At 37.4% G+C, this 18227-nt stretch overlaps 1 long non-coding RNA gene across 1 annotated transcript in view; it reads left to right on the forward strand.

Annotated features, from left to right (window-relative positions):
* The first annotated feature begins 3014 nt into the window (after positions 1–3014).
* The window catches only part of LOC114669989 (uncharacterized), a 364550-nt gene continuing 349337 nt past the window's right edge, over positions 3015–18227 (forward strand). Inside the window, exons 1-2 of the long non-coding RNA XR_003719382.2 lie at positions 3015–3842; positions 3957–4085. This is a non-coding gene — a long non-coding RNA (uncharacterized LOC114669989). The remainder of the gene's footprint in view (positions 3843–3956; positions 4086–18227) is intronic.

Genomic DNA, 18227 nt, shown 5'->3' on the forward strand with positions numbered 1-18227 from the left:
TGGATTGTCAAGAGTCCACGCTAACTGCCAGCTAGTTAGTACCTACTCTGCCGTGACCCTAAGGTCGACTGTTACCCGGGGAATGGGAGGGAGGAACAGGAGCAAGCAGGAGCCTCGGAGCGAGTTGGGATGGAGAGAATGGGCCTACTGGGAAGGAAATGGGAGCTGGGGTAACCAGGAACAGCAGGTGTGCAGACCTCCTCCTTCTACTGTCGCTCTTGGGCACCGCGCGGGGGAGGCAGTAGCGCGCCAGCTGCAGTTCTCGGCGCGCCCGGAAGCGCGGGGGGAGCCCTAGGCCCGCGTTTGGCCGCCCTCCCGCCAGTGCTCCGGGCTCGCGGTCTGGAGGAAGTCGCACGGTCGCCCTCAGCCCTTTCGCTGTGTTCCACTGGGGAAGCCGCCATGACTGGGCGGAAAACGTTAGTTTCCGGACGCCAAGACTTGCGCGCTCCGGCCGCGCGCTTTTCTACCTAGGAATTGGTGACGAGGGCCGAGGGCTGCCGTGCTGGGGGAGGGTGCTCAGAGGCTGGGGTGCCGGGGTTCCCCTCCCTTGCAGCTCCAGGCTTCGCGCAGTCCCGGGCCAGTCGAAAGGGACAGCAGAGGGCGAGATCCTTTTCCCATCCCTTTCAGTGGAAACCGATTACACGGAGAAGTAGGTAACAGTTCTTGGTGGAAAACCTCCCACGAATGATTCTGCTTTTGTTAGTGTCGTTCCTCCTTTGGGAAAGCGCGTCAACGGGTCAGTGTGGATCCAGACAGAGTTTTGTTCCCGGAGACTGGATGTGTGGGTGGGCGCGGGGCTGACCCTGTGGGGGCAGGGCGGGATCAATTCGGCCAAGGAGTACCCTCTCCGCCCACCATATGAAGGGCGCTGTGCAGGTCTGGCCATGGAGTCCGCGAGAATCTGATCTGCAAGGGATTGGAGTGACCCCTTTATCCTGATGTCCCAGTGATCCCGAATAACCACCCACCAGCCTCCTGAGCATGCCCGGCACCCCAGACTCCGGGCTAGAAGCTGGTTCCCGCCGCGCGCGGTCCGCGGGTGCGCTGGTTGCGTCTGCCTTTGCATCTCGATTCCTGTCCCCACTCGCTCCGCACCCAGACTGAGTCAGGAATACAACCCAAGATTTCCGACTATGCTCCCCTGATCTGTGAAAGAGTGATGTTCCCTGAAGTCATGCCCTCCCAAAAAGCCTCAAAAATCAAGGACATGGGAAGTGAGGTTTGGGATGGTGGATTGTGGTCGCGAAATCCAGGAAAGCACTGCTGGCATTGCCTTCTCTGCCCTGCTTACTGTGAGGAGGCCCTCCCGCTCAACCCGAAAGCATTCTGAGAGAGTGCTAGGCTTGGAAGACCTGAGACCTAGTGAGAGCGAGGAGTGTGAGCGTCAACCAAGCAAATTAACTGTCCCCCAATTTCTTAGAAAATTTCACCGGAAACGTATTTCTATGAAGAAAAAGTAAAGTCAGTTTATGTTATTGACGCTTTTCCATAGCCCTTCAACGTTTTTCTCCCCATGCCCACTTCCGACTTCTTTCTGAACCTTCTGGGCGTATTCTTCGCAGAGCAAAAATGCTGTCACTGTTGCCAGTTTCCGAAGTTTCTAACGCCTTTTGACAGTACTGTCTCTGTCAAGTTTGGTCATATTCTCCCAGTTCAGGACCAACATCAGAGGATGCTCTAGAAGTAGCGCATGAGAGCCTACGGGTGAAAGGCCCTGGCTAGGAAGAGAAGGAGGTTACACAGGAGAGCCTACAGATACTTGTAAGCTCTCTTAGTGGTCAACCTTCCCAACACAAACGCGCGAGCGCGCACACACTTAACACACACAAAGTGAAAGGAGAGAGACAGATTCCTTGACCGCCGCTAGAGGGAGGGCCGCTGGGCGGTTGTGCAAAATGGAATAAATATGGGCCCTGCTGTCTGGCGGAATTTGTGTTTATGTCACTTTAAAAATACTATTTTTATTTGACAAACCATAACTGTGATATAGTTATGGGATACATTCTGATGTTTTGATATTTGTGTGCAGTGTGGAATTATTAAGTAAAACTGATGTCACTTTTGAAAGACTTCAAGTGACTAAACAAGGAAGACCCTACCTTGGTTAGGTTGGAACTAAACAAGGAAAAACATACAGCCGTAAATGCCTTTCACAACCACAGGTTCCTTTGGTCTTCAGATTCTCCATTCCATTACCCATTCTTCACTACTTTCTACCCAAGGCTCAAGGTGCTCAGCACAGAACCTGGGCTCCTAATAGCACAGACAGTATTTTATATGTACATATAATATACACATAATACACACAAACACACGTATTTCCTCAAAGGAATTGTAGGAAAGGACCACAGTAATGTGAATTCCGTTTTTTTCCATCTTTGTTTGATTCTGTGGCTTTAATAGCTGATATACCACGCAAAAATGTAAAAACAAGTTGGAAACATAATTGATCACTTTACTCAGCAAAAATAAATCCACTTTCCATTTTATTTCTGAGTTTTAGAATTTAATTATTCACTGTCGATCTGGAAATAGATGCCGAATCCTCAGAAGATACCACTTACAGAAAGGTATTACTATAAGAAATACAACTTCCTTGTGCAAAGTCTCTTTAAGTTACCAATGGTCTCTCAGTACACAAATCGCCTTAGAATGCAGGGTAATGGTTATTTGAAGACATTTGAATACTCTCATCCATTGTGACTCTGAGTTAGGAAGCAGACAGTGGAGGTTAAGGAAAGATTGAGTATTGCCTTGATTGGAATTTCAAGAGAGAAAAGTCTAATCCCTTTCTTGTAAAAAACATCTCGGTGGATTTCAACTAACTTTGAGAAACGAATCAGAATACTGACTCAAACCAGAGCTAAAGAGAAAAGTGTTTTTTTGTTTTTTCTAAAAACCAGGTGTTGAGCTCCTTGGTAACCCAATATTGGGTGCGCGCGCGCAGAGTGGCCAGACCCCTCTCCACGCAGCTCTGGCTCTGTTCAATTCGACAAGTGCACTCACGGCGGAACTGCCACCGGTATAACGTCTTGACGATGGGCTTCAGGGTTTGACACTCCGCAGCGCCACCAGCTCTGTTTTCTCCCCAAGTAAGCTACTCTACCTCGCGAGCATCAGATCGCCCTATGAGCGCTACAATCCGTGGGGCGGGGAGACCTGGCGCTCACCCAGCGAGCTCGACTGGTGCTGACGTCCGTTCAGGCCTTTAAATGTCTCTGTCCCTGGGCAGGAGGGAACAGACTTTGTAGCAGTCACTTTGCCCAAAGGGAGACGCGTCTCTGCTTTTGCAGGCGGCAGCTCGGACTCCCCTCGCTCTTCCCAGCGCAGCGTTTACCTCCTGTCTTTGCCTCGAGTTCCCCGCAGCCTCTCCAGCGGGAGGCGCTTTTGGTATTCGCACCCCGGGCGTGAACCAACAGGACTCCCCCTGCCCTGTGCTTTTTCAGTAGGTTCGAAGATCAGAGATTGCGAGGTGCGCTCGGTGATCGCTCAAGTAGCGGGGAGCTTACACCCCCTGATTTTGGTAGGGAGTGATTTTGTTTTTTCCCGAGCTGGCGAAAACGTCCTCACAGCTCCTGAAGCTGCAACTTGTTTTGGTTTCTTCTCAGTCCTGTGTGTGGTTACAACATCAAAGTTTTTCTCCCTTACCCTTCCAAAAAATCTATCCTTTTAATCTTCCCCCCGCGCTGTCTCCGCCAGGCCTTCTCGCTGTGCGGTGAGTGGATAGCTGGGCGCGCAGTGTGGCAGTGGCGGCGAAGATTGGCGCTATCAGGAGGAGCAAAAGGGAAGGATCTGCTGCTGGGGGCTCCCTGGGTGACCCTTTGCTAGGCGAAAAGAACCCGGTAAGGGCGCAGAAGAGGAGCCGGAACCTTCTGGGACACTGGTGCCTGACACTGGATTTTGATCACCATCCTTGTTGTGTGTCTCTGTCCCTTTTTTTCTCAATTGGTAACTAGTCGAGAGAGAAGCGCTTGGCAGGAGCTCTCTGCGGGACATAAGCTCCCTGGCTGCTCGGGATCCCTACGTCCGCTGCTGCGGAAGGAACACAGGGGAGGACGCAAGCGGTTGCTTACTGGAGCCTGGAGGTAGGCAAGGGGGTGGGATCCTGATTCTCAGCCCAGATTCCAAAAGGGTGTCTGATTTCATGGAAACATTCTTCTCACCCTCATTTATCATCGCACACCCCACCCCCGCTTTTCAGATCCAGGTTCAGGAATAACCAAATCCTTGGCACCCTCACAAGGTGGAAGTACCTTTCACAGCTCATCGCCTGAATGCCTTGCTCCTTACATATATATGTTTGTGTTGGGGGAATGTGAGCTTCTCAGGGAAGTTGATACCTTGTAGATTTTAAGAATGTCCAACTTGATTTTATTCAGTTTCTTAAAGGATGTGTTTCCTGTGGGCAAGAATTATGGGAAAAAATGTCAGTGTCATATACAACTGCAGTGGCAGCTCAGAAATCACCTTCATTGCCCCCCAAAAGTTTTCCCTATGCAAGTTTTCTTAATGTCCACATGTAGTGAATGGAGACTTGGCTTGTTCCATTATATGTAAATGGAGGGGAGGGGTCACATCCTTATCTTTTAAATTGGGGGATATCAAAGACATTAGAGTTTCTCTCTTTTATCTCTCTCATCGTTATCTCTGTCTCTCTTTCTGTCTCTCACTTTCCCACCATCCTGACTTCTTTCCTTCTTTATCTTTTCTTCTCTTCCTTCTCTCCTTCCTTCCTTCCTTCCTTCCTTCCTCCCTCCCTCCCTCCCTCCCTCCCTTTCCTTTCTTCCTTCCTTCCTTCCTTCCTTCCTTCCTTCCTTCCTTCCTTCCTTCCTTCCTTCCTTCCTTCGTTCCTTCCTTCCTTCCCTCCTTCTTTCCTTCTTCTCTTTCTCTCTCTCTCTCATTTTCTTTCTTTCCATGTGCTGCTCATTAATAAATATAATGTGAATTTAGAGAGAATGGAACACTTTTGCAATATACAGGGATGATAAAAGACTTCTTTCCTACCTTGCCTGAAGTTTTTCATTTAAGTATCTGATCCTTTTTAGTTTTGAGGTAATTGGGAGGATGACTGAACTAATATCTTGGGTGCAATTCAGCATGGTAAGATTTTGTATACAGCATGTTTAATTGTTCCCTACTCTTACACATTAGCTAATAACAGGAATTACATGAATTATTAGAAATGGCCCTTGATTTTTGGCAAACAATATTTTTGAACTGTGGGGAAATGTTAAAAATCAGTATTACAATTTACATGGCAAGAATATGGATTCATAGGTGAAAAGAGAGAGACACAAGTTAACCTTAAGAGAGTGGTTTAATGAAAAATCAGTGCCTGGAATTTCATATCTACATACGGTAATCAGTGAAATAAATGAACCCGTTAGTATTCGGATCTTGCAATACTTGGTTCCATAAAGACACTACTGTACATTTTATTTCTGATCTCATTTGTTGTAGTAGAATAATATTAGATAGCTTTATCCACTTTTTCACACATGTGTGCTGTAGATTTCAGGATATCCTATAAAGCAGTGGGAGGCAAGGTCCAAGATCTGGCCTCAATAACATCTCTCCTCTATGAGGATCCCTTTACATTAAACTGCAACTAGTGGAATCTGGAACTTGAACTGCTGCTGCTGCTTTGTGCTTGCTTGCTTTTTTATTTTATTTATTTGTTCTCTCTCTCTCTCTCTCTCTTTCTTTCTCTCTTGCTTCTGTACACTTGTAGCTTTCAGTCTGAACGTAAATCTCCCTCTGTGCAATGGCCCTTGTTACTTGTATTCTTCCCCTTAGGGCAGCTCACAGTTGGGTTGCCCTGAATTAAAATAAACGAATCCCCTGACAGTATAGTTTATACATTTCCTGGGTATATACTGTGTATGCCTAGGCTTCCTGCTGATCCAGGTGTGTTGGAGGACATGGAGAGTATAGGGAGACCAGAGTACCATGAAAGTGGTGAGAGTAGGACAAAATTAGGAAGATGGACTGTACTGAAGGAGAATTAGGACAGTGTAGAAGATGAGGAAATAAAGCAAAACTCTGAGCATTGTGTGTTTGAGAGTGTATGTGTGTGTGTGTGTGTGTAGAAGATGGATTATCGTCAGCAGAAATCAACCTTATCTTAAATCTGCACGAGCAGGTTTATCTCAAAGGGTGGATTCTTCACTTGGTAAATGCTTTGAAAAGACTTGAGAATCCCAAGGAGGGAAGAAACAGCTCTCCTTTGTAACTATTGACTTTCAAATAAACTCTTTAGTTCCAGGCTCTAGAACAGTTTTTCTCAAATTTTAGTGCCTGAAGATGCTTAACAATTGAGATTTACAACTCCTAACATGCAAGATATTGGTTCAAGGGGGTCCAATTAATTGCATATCTAACAGGATAGGTGATTCCAGTTCTCCTAGTTCAAGAAGTATTCTATGAAATTGACAGGCTTAGTGTTAATGAACTTGATTTTTGTGAGGGAGGGTGTCATACTTGCATTTTAATGAAAAAACTTTCCCTAGTATTTATCTTCTTGAAATTTTCTTGTTTTCTTCTATCAATGCCATTATTATTGTCATGGCTGTCCTGTTAGAAGATGGGCATTCTCAAATAACAAAGTTTTATCATTTGTATATTTGCAACCTTGGATGGTGGCCCTTTGAGATTTAAACTAAAAAGCACTAGTACTGAGGTGACAGAAATGTTTCAGCATTATTAAAATCTTAAGTTAAAAAAAAATCAGTGTACTGATGGGTTTGGTTTGATGATAACTTTAAACATTATGATTATCACTTTCTCACTTGGATAGATACCAACTTTTTTATTTTTTATTCTCACCTTTTAATTTCATGTATTTATATATTTATCTTTTTCCCTACTAATGCAAAGCAGTTCAGGTCACTTTCATGAAATTATACAAAGAGAAAGTGAATTTAACAGTGCCTACAATCATTTTTTTCTAGTACATCTCTTCATTTCCATTAATAAAACTTCACAAAGGTAACATAAAAGTGAAAGAGATGATTGATCACATTCTGAACCCAATGGTGAGTTAGGTCATTTTATTGAGCCTATTTTTGAAAATAACATCTCCATGAAATTCTTAATTTTTCCCACTCTTTCCAGCCTAAAGATGTTGGTCATTCATTACCGTGGTATTCAATCTGTGTGATGTTCATTGACACTATAGTGTCAGAGTTCTAATTTCTGCTTTTTGTACTATTTTCATATACAGTGCTATTTTACAGAACATGTTTTTGTGATCGTAAGCATTAGAGTTTTCTACTAATTAAAAAGTTTGCCCAATAATAGTACAGCATCACATATCAATAGACAAAAAGAATATTGTATTTGCTTATTTTCTTTAAATAACCACTTTACTCAACTGACATTTCCCAGTTGTCTTATGCTATATCAAAGTGTTGGCTGGCTTCTAGTTTAAACTATCTACATGTCGAAATTAAAAAAAAAAAAAAATGCAGCTTGCATGCTTTAATGAAATGTCCTCTCTAATAATGCATGTAATGGAATAATGTGAATTATAAGCTTATTCTTTATTTTTTTATTGAAACTCTAATAATCTCTTTTGATATTTGGTTGGTATTACACTAAGAATTTGGAAACCTGGGGAAAAAATTAGGAAACTAGTTAAAATCTTGGAAAATAAACTTAACCTAAGAGAAGTTTGTTTTTGCTTCATATTAATCCCAAATCACAGGCGTTACGATTGATATATTGAGGTTGACACATAGTGACACAACAATCAGAATTTCTGCCATAGTTCAAGGGCTTCTTTGTAAAATAATTACACCACCGATAGCAAACACAATCAATTTCTACGTAAAAAAATATAAATAATTTTGTTTTGCTGTTCTAGAAATTCCTTTTACTTTGACATAGCCCCTTTCCCCATGGGGTGAGAGAGTAGTCCACAGGATGGCACTATTGTGATGCATAGTATTTTGAATAATTTTACCCTTGAGCCATCTTTAGCTACATTAATACTAATGGAAACATTGACTTTTCTCCAATGATAAATTTCTGACACTTTTTTTCTTCAAGCCAGTGGATATCTATCAGAAGGTGTTAGTGTCCATTATTGCCAAAGAGTGCCTTTTAAAAAATAATCCCCCAGGAGGATCTAGTAGCCACCAGTCCTATCTTTTCTCTCCTCATCCTCTGTGATATGATGAAATTCGTATTATATCTGTAGAATATATATATATAAAATAAATTGATTTCACATAAACCAGAAACATATATTTTTCATTAACTATAATGTTATATATATTCTCATCCCTGTCCTATATTCACAGAATGAGAATGGGTCTTCTTCCACATACTACGTTTGCATTTACATTGAATTCATCCATGCTACCTAAAAAAATCCATTCACACTAATATTGATTTAATGGATTCCTTAACAGGACTGATTTGTGTTTTAAAAGAGGATCACTAGAAGAAGACAAATCTTAACACACATGTCCCCTGAAGATTTTCAAGTCCTTAGACAAAATGAAAAAACAAAACAACAACAACAAAACCACAACAACCTAGTCTCACAAACCACAGCCACTTCTATGTAAGTCCAGTCCTATGACCTAGTTAAGGCCTGCATCTGTCTGATATCCCATGTCTGGGAGTGCCAGAGCCTATTCAAAGTCTTCAGGTACAAATAAGAAACAACTTGTATAGAAACTCACATTTTAACAACGAGAATAGGACATTAACATTAAAATATATATAGAACAGGAGGTGGAATCCAGGGACTAGTGATACTTCAGTGAGAACATGTTTGAAAATATGGAGAACAGCAGGTAGAATCCAGGGACTTGAGATGCTTCAGAAAGGTCAAACACATGTTAGATCCTCTGTCTTGGTATGCCATTTCTTGGTATGCCATTTGCTCAGTTTTATGAGAGGGATTAGACTAGAAGACACATCTGTGGTACAGACAGCAAATCCAAAAGGCAGGAGAAATCATGGTGCCTCGGTCCAGCCTGTATTTTCTTTAGGAGTGGGAGTGGGGAGAGGACATTTGCCTGCAGGTTTCTGGAGGTTTTTCTTTTGCCAATGTGAGAAATTATTTTATGCTATGCCAACTAAAAGTTTGATTCCTGGTGAAAAGTGATTACTTTTCTTTAATTCTTAAAACTGTTTCATGATTGTCTTCTAAGAATTGTACTTCTTTGGTTACTTTACAGTGGAATTCTTATGGTTGATCAGCCATTTAATTTAAATAAAATGTCTTACATTTTATGAAAAAATTCTCTACACTAAGATGTTTCTGGACTGCATCATACAGCTGCATAAAGTTGGGTAAAATTGAAATATTGGCCTATGCTTTAAAGATGAACAAATCATTAGAAATGATTCATGTAACTATGTTTTTTCACTTTTCTAAAGTTCTTATTTGTGAATGACTCAGTTAAGTCTCCACCTCTTTTTCAGGGTTGAATTCCTTTCAAGAGTGAAGCAAGGAAGAGAAAGGAAGTACAATTACAATTATAAGTTTTGACTTAAGATATTTAACTGTGGGCCAGGCGCAGTGGCTTATGCCCATAATTCCAGCACTTTGGGAGGCCGAGGCTCACTTGAGCTAGAGTTTAAGACCAGCCTGGGCAACATAGTGAGACCCTGTCTATATAAAATGTGTGTGTGTATATATATATAAATATATATAACATATACACATATATAGAGAGAGAGTATATTTATATTTAACTATGAATGATCCTTAAAAAGGGCTTTCAATGTCACTTTCTCATTTTTTATACATTCTTCAAATCAGAAAAATCATGTATATGTAAGTATATATGTCAACATATACATATGTATGCTAGAGTTTTTTCCTATATTTATTGAACTTTTTCTTTTTTTTATAATTACCACATGTACCCTTTTTCACCTTAACACGGCAGTCCCAAACTTTTTGGCACCAGGGACGAATTTTGTGGAAGAAAATTTTTCACAGACCAGGAGTGGCTGGGTGAGTGGGTTGGGGGGATGGGGGTATGTGAAACTCTTCCACTTCACATCATCAGGCATTAGTTATTAGATTCTCATAAGGAGTGTGCAACCTATATCCCTGACATGTGCAGTTAACAGTAGGGTTCCTGGGCCTATGATAATCTAATGCCGCTCTGAGTTCTGACAGGAGGCAGAGCTCAGGTGGTAATGCTGCCCAGCATTACCTGTCCCGCAGGTCACCTCCTGCTGTGAGGCCCAGTTCCTAACAGAACATGAGCAGGTAACCCGTCTGCAGCCCCTGGGGTGGGGGACCCCTGCTCTATGGTGTATTCCACATTGCCAGCAAGGACAGACTTTTTTGACTAATTAATAAGTTATTAAATAATCTGTGGGCTTCACTCAAAATGCTTCTATAAAGAAATTTTTAAACGGACAACTAACAAATAGGCATGTTAGAAACCCATGATATTCCAGTTTTTATTTCTTCTTTGCCAAAACATGTAAGTTAAATTCTATTCAAATTACTATCTCTACTGTATATTCTCATAGATTCCAATATGCTTAGGAGAGTAAAAATTGAGTTTAGCAATGCTGTGATTTAATAATTTTATGAATCAATGCAATCTAATTGCTGTTTAAAAATGGTTTTCTAACATAAACATAATATATGTATATATTCAGAACAGTTTTTACTAATGCATTATGTATTAAATTAACATTTGCATGACATATCATGTTCTTTAAAATGGGTTCATAAATGTATGACAAAATTTTAAATTATTTTTAATTTAAAAGACTTTACCTGCGAAGATGTATACATGAATTTGAGCTGATATCATTTGAGTTGTATTTTATATAGTATTATTTAAAAATGTTAGGAGCATCGAGTTCTTAAAACTTAATATAATTGAAAAATAATATATTAATTATTATACCACTGCTAGATTATATATTATTTATGGCTTTACAATATACTTGAAAACCTAGTACTTCATGTTTTTAAATGTCTTCTCATTTCTCTAAGAAACATTCTACTAAATTATTGAAAATGGAATTGGAAATTTTTAGGGTACAAATATTCAAATTTTATACTCAGAATTATTGTTTTCCGCCTAAAATTCTAAAAGTTATAATAAGTAAATATAATAATATAATAACTGAAATGTGACATTATAATCAATGGGTATTATGATCTGCTGTCTTTAAGGTTCTGAAACATGAATTAACTAAAAAAAAGTAAATACTTTAAACTTCTGTAGATGTGTATTCTTGCTGACCATTTTGTACAGATGTGAGGGAATATAATTCATTCTCTATTTTTATAACTAGAGCTATAAAACATATAACCTATGCAAATGCTTGTAACACATACGCAAAAAAAAAATAGTTTTTCAATAATACCTACAATTTCCAAGCTTCTCACAGTTATTCACTCTTTGAAATATGTTGTGTGTTGTTAGGTTAAAGAATGTTTTTTAATTGATATTTAGAATACATCTGGACCACTATATACTGATGACATTTGGCCTGTATTAAGGAATAACAAAACCATTTTTAAACATCCTATTTCCAAAAATAACAGGTTAAATTTGGTGAAACAGTACAGTGAATCTGTATTGTTAATTGTGGGCATATGCTTAGGCAAGGGCATATTTGTTATTATAATGAAAATAGAGAAAGGGATGGGCAAGAAAGGAATAGTATTCCTACCCATTTCCAAATGGGAAAAGAAAGATTGTAGATTTGGGAATTAAGTCTTAGAAAAGGATACTAACTGTTCTAGGCAAACATTTAATTAATAAATAAAAAGTTGGCCAGTTCAGACTTACTTTAATGAGCTTCAAAATAATTTAAAATGATAGCATTCCAATTTAATAAATATTATATGTGACTTCTACATTAGATACTATATTTTCATCTGGAAAGCTATAGTTTTCTACATGATAAGTAATGAAAAACATGTATTAGAAATTTTTAATTATATATATTTATCTGTTCAAAATAGCTCCAAGTTAGAGAATTTAGATATTAAAAATAATAATGAATTATGTTATAATTATTTTGTGCCAGTTATTACTTTAAGCACATTACATTTATTAACTCATTTGATTTTTGTAACTTTATAAACCCCTAGTATTTTCTAAACTTATTACTAGCTAGGCATGATATGTTCAGGAAAGTTTAAAACTTTGTCCCAAGTTTCCCAGTTAGAAAGAGATTGAGTGTGGATTCAAAGCAAGGGTCCAGATACTGTATTCTTGATTTCTAAGAGCTCTTGAGAGTATTTTAAACGAATACCACTTGTCATAATTTTAAGACTTTTGCTTGACGTTACTAAAGTTACCTCCAGCAGAATGTGATTGCTTATTGTCAGAAACAATTACGCTGTAGGTTTTTAAAAATTCTGATGCAGTTTCCACATGTATTATGTAAAAAAAAACCTTAACTGGTACTTCTATATTTTACATTCTAAGACATTAATTTTGTTACTCCTTGATGCCAGTGGTTTTTTTTCATTACAAGAAGAAATTCCTGTTTTTAGTATATAAGCCAAAAGAAATATTGGGTTTAGTACATAAAAATACATGACTGCATTTTTTTACAAGTTATACAAGGTTTAGCTTATCCTAAAAAGAAAGTTTCACCTTCATAGTACAGTGTTGACTCAGTTTATTTACGATCATGCTTTTGTTATGTGTACATGAACATATGTAATTTTTAACTTGGTTCCAATTTCCCTTGTGTTCCTTTTTGTTTTGTAAAGTGCATTCACAGTTCTTTCTAATTTTTTGTCATCATGCTTAAGCATATTCTCTGTATGCGCTTTTATCCAGATTGGGATATTGTAGGACAAACAATTTTCTTTATGTCATGGATCTTAATGGGTTGATCTCTCATAGGCCTTTTTAGGTCAGTACACAATACTGGGCAATTGTACAAGGTCAGTAATTGGTCTTCCAGACTCTACTGTTTAGTTTCTCTAAAACTGGACATTTTACCTGAAGCTTCTGTGCTTCAGTTTCTTCACTGCTAATACCGCATGAGTATCACAAGACTTTAATGAGATAATTCAAGTAACATGCTGATGTCAGTGCTTGACACACAGTTCAGACCCTTTAAAAGTAAAAATTTTGAACAAGTGTTTTGGGGAAGAGTAGTAGAAAAGCATAAAATCAGATATGACTTCTTGGTAGTTTGATGTGTATACAAAGACCTTCTTACATAATCAAAGTGTTTGTCGTGATCCTGAAAGGCAAACTATATGAATATTTATTTAAGTAAAAATACAGCTGAAATTGTTAATTTTTCTTTCCTATTAGGACACTCCTAGGAATGTTCAGTTTCTCAGCATTAATAGATTCATAGACAAAAGACTACAACAAGTAACACTTGCATTAAATGCTATGAAAGGATGACCAAGAAAGAATGACCTAAGTAAATTTTTCTGGTGAATGACTAGTTGAATCAAAAACTGAAACAAGAAAATAAAACATATCAACAAAAGAAGGGCAGTTTTACTGGTGTTCAATTTTTCAAAGCCTTCAAGTAGCTATAATTTAATAAAAAGCAATGCAATAGAAAAAATCCTAGATTCTTCTGGAATTGTATTTATTCTACATCACTAATTTGTTGAAAATTATTTGAAATGAAAGCATAGTTATTAGAAATAATTGTATTTCTTTTTATAAACACTATATTTTATCTTGATTTAATTAGAATTACATTTATAGGATTTACATGCCTTTCTTTCTTCATTTTTCAAAACAAAGCAGTGTCCTTCAGGCTCCTTTGCTACTCAGTAACATCAATTAAAAGTTAGAATAAAATTAATTGAAAAGTTTAGATGGAAAATAAAATCTCAGAATGTTCTAAAAGCTGATGACTATGAAAGAGTGATTTGTCTGCAGCCAAAATGTCTTTACCCAATGCTACTTTGAACTGAAGGATGTAATGTAATCAGAGTTTTCCCAATTTAAATGATCATTATCAGACAAATAATTAGGATAAAAATGGAAAGAAAGAGTACTGAAGAAGTTATTAGGTGATTTCACTCTAAAATAATGTAGAATCAATATCATTTATCTGGATATGCTTGCACCAATTGGTAGAAAGAGAATGTAAATGCAGTGGATTACCTTGCCCTGGAATTATCTGGTTATGTCAGATCTTACATTCAAGCTTATTGGAATGTTGAATGATACAATTCTACTGATACTAATTGGTCTACTGTTCTAGTCATTTGCTTTTGTGTAGTTTTTCAACAGCAAAACTATAAGCATGTTATTGGCCTTTTACAAACACACTGCATATTGTTTTAGAGTATTTTATTGTTTGCACAATTACAGTGAAGAGTATATCTTTCAAGTATTACCAATATGAGTATTCTGTAATGTAAAGTCTTAACCTGGGATCTGGTTATGCTCTCTTGATCTGAAACTTGTAAATAAAATCTCTCTGCTCTCCCACACACTCAGTGTATAATGTGAGTAATGTGATACAGGAACAGGAAAACCATAGTAAATACTCCTTTTGGAAAGAAAAAGAAAGTTCTGTTTTTCTTTCATATAGGCATTTACAAGAAATACCTGAAGTTTTGTTTATGTTTGCAAAGCAAGCAAGGTTGAGAGGCTGGTTAAGAGGTCTATCTGGTTTTGTCTGCTTAGGGCTTCTTCAAGCTTAGTTACCATTTTAATGTATGAAGTAATACTATACTAAGTAATGTATTAATGTAATAATGTCCTTAATACATTATAATGTATTACATTATAATACACGTAATGTAATAATGTTTTTAATGTATATTATACAATACTACATTAAATAATACTTTAATAGGTTTTACTAGCTATCCAGGCATCCCTTAGTCCATTCAAGTTGACATCTAAAATTAACCACCATACTGTCTGTTGTAGGGACCAAATATCAACCGTGCTAATATTCAGTGTTCTTAGCTATGTTTTATGACACTGGAAATCATTAGGTACAAATATTTCTCAAGTCAGCTCAGTGCACAGTGTTATCAATATATCACTGCCACATGTCACAGGTTCCCATTCTCCCTGACTGTGATAAAACTTTTCTTGCTACCTTCAAACTGATTCATAGGTGGGTTTGTTAGGGACACATCTTATTTCTCATTAGAAATTTCTGTATCACTCAGACAGTTACTCTTGTTTTTGGCTAATTTCAGCATAATACATTGCAATAATGAAAACTCAAAAAAATAAAGAAAAATATATGATTAATTCTAAAATTGAAAGGTATAACTATTAATTTGTAGTCTGCAATTCATCTAGCTCCTTTTGATTTAAATAAAACAGACTGGTTTTTCCATTTATGAATTTACTATGAACATTTTTATGCCAGTATTTTTGTACCATACAATTGTTTTACTAATATTAGGCAGTTTCATTTTATCTATTGGTACAGCCTGGTATCAGACTGAATTAGATTTACTGTTATAGTGTGTTGTTACTGTTTATGACTATTTAAAAGTGATTTTTCTGTCAACACTTGTAACTTGATTTTTGTCTTAAAAACTGGATTTTCTGCTTTTCTGTAAGAATGTGGAAAATTCAGAAGTAATAGAGCAACTCTGCTGCATGGTGATGGTGAGCTGCAGTAGAGAAACTGTCGTCCCACTTAGATACAGCATTCTGACTCCAGATTTCAGTTGTCACTGGTGACTCCATTTTAATCTTGGTACCCTGTCTCAATGTGGCATTGATTTTGCAGTATTACAAATGCAGCTTTCAGAAATATCTTTATATATTTTTGTGCACCTTCTGAATTATTTTCCTTTTTATATGTGACAGGGTCTTGCTCTGTCGCCCAGGCTGCAGTGATGGAATGATCGTAGCTCACTGCAGACTCAACCTCCTGGGCTCAAATGATATTCCTTCTCAAATCAACCTAGGTTCATATGAATCTCCCAAGCAGCAAGGTTTCAGGTGCCAGCCACTATGATTGGTATTTTTTATTTATTTTTATTTTTTGGTAGAGACAGAATCCCACTATGTTGCCCACGCTGATCTGAAACTCCTAGGCTCAATTGACCTTATTGCCTCAGCCTACAAGAGAGCTTGTATTATAAGTGTAAGCCACCATTATTTTCTTATGATAAATTTCTAGTGGTAGAAAGCTATTGGATTAAAGTATACATTGAAGAGAGGGTGCTAGTATACAATACATATATTTGCATTTTATTGCAGTAATATAAATTATCCCATTTATTGCTGTTTTACACTGTGTGTTTCTTAAAGGTGAGGTGAGACTGAGTTTAAACTATGATTATTTTTCATTAATGTACCTTCATTTCTGAAATGACTTCATGACCTTTTTCAGTGTTTCCAATGAGTAAGTGATTTTCATTGTTTACTACTGTTTTTCACAATTTGACAGCTTCAAGTTTTGATGGCTTATTTTCATATGTGTAAGTTATATTCTTTAAATGTTGATGTCAAATCTGTTAAACTTTTTTTATTATAGTCACTGTTCTTAATTATTTGCATACAATTGTTTCACTGTACAATCATTTGAATATTCATTTATGATTTGTATTTTTAAGTCTTGTTTTACTGTTTCCAGTTGAGTTAATTATTTTAAAGGACATTGTCAGAAATCTGAGTTTTTACAATTTTCCAAATAACCCAATATCTAATGGCCATTTACTGAATGATTACATTATAAAATTAAAATGTGGCTCCAAATTAATGTTGAGAGCTTCCTATAAAAGGAAAATTATGCTGTTAGAAATAAATAATTTGCTGTTATTTGTATAGAACATCTTGTGTATTTTAATCAGATGGTATTAAAGGGTAAACTGTCACCCTCCAACCAAGTAAACCTTGGTTGGCCAGTTATGACTATATATGACTGACTGGTATACTAGTTATTAATCAAATTAGACAAAAAGCTATAGAAATAAACCAAAGACTTTGGTTCATTTTAACACCTATGGTTTGAAGTCGATAGTATCCAAATAGTGACCAAAACACTTTAACAAACTGTATATTATCAAACTTTTAACATCAATAGAAAATTTTATTTAAATTTAGATCATAGTAATTTACAATTTTATGTGGAAATCACCTTCAGAAGGAAGGGTATTTTGAATTATTTTACTGTAGATCATTTCTGTTTTAATAGAAAATACTATTAAAATGAAATGGTCTAACAAAAATATTTCTAAGTCTTGCTTTATCACTCATGCACTTAAAACAGTAGAACAAATTCCTTCTCATCAAGTACTTAGATAGCTACTTCGTTTTCTTTCCATTAAGATAGAACTTTTTTATGTTTCACTGTGAAACCAAAATAACTGCTATAAAATTAATGAATATGTTTGAATTCATTACAATCTCTAAAAAGAAAACGAACATGTTTTAGGTAACGTCGGTTCAAAGATTGAGTTTACTACACGCTTCCTGACTGTTAAGTGATATATATCTCACTTTTCAAATCTAAAATAAAATTTAAATCATAAAAAAAGAGTACAAGAGTTTTGGTACTTTTTTTTTTTTTCGAGATGGAGTCTTGCTCTGTTGTCCAGGCTAGGGTGCACTGGTGCCATCACGGCTCACTGCAAGCTCCGCCTCCTGGGTTCACGCCATTCTCCTGCCTCAACCTCCGGAGTAGCTGGGACTACACGTGCCTGCCACCACGCCCGGCTAATTTTTGTTTTTGTATTTTTTAGTAGAGATGGGGTTTCACTGTGTTAGCCAGGATAGTCTCGATCTCCTGACCTTGTGTTCCACCTGCCTCGGCATCCCAAAGTGCTGGGATTACAGACGTTACTTTTCTTTTAGTTTTAAATGGCTAAAAATGTATTCAGTAATTGAAAGTTGCTTCAACACTTGTCCTATGAATGATTTGCGTCTTTTCTATTTTGCTTTGAGCTACCTGGCTAGCACTTTCTAGAGAGTAAGAAAAAAATAATACTAGGGACTTGTATGAACTTTCACAGACTCATTTAATACACTTAGTTTGTAGGACATTTGCAAATTTATAAGAGCAGAAAAAGAAATAGGGATCATTATCACCATTATCACAAATAATTATCCTTATGTGTGAATTTTGTGTTGCATCTTTTTGCTTTCCGGATGTCCTTTGAGTGAAAGGGAAGGAGGATGTGGATATTTAATACAGAGCATACCTGTTTGAAAGTTGAATGTCTAGAAGTGAATAATCAGTTCACATATTATAAGGTGGGGCATGTATTCGAAAGTCTGAAAGTGGCGTATTTCTCAATTATGTTTTTTGTTGGTGCT

Source organism: Macaca mulatta, chromosome 9 (assembly GCF_049350105.2).
Source record: "Macaca mulatta isolate MMU2019108-1 chromosome 9, T2T-MMU8v2.0, whole genome shotgun sequence".
NCBI lineage: Eukaryota > Metazoa > Chordata > Mammalia > Primates > Cercopithecidae > Macaca > Macaca mulatta.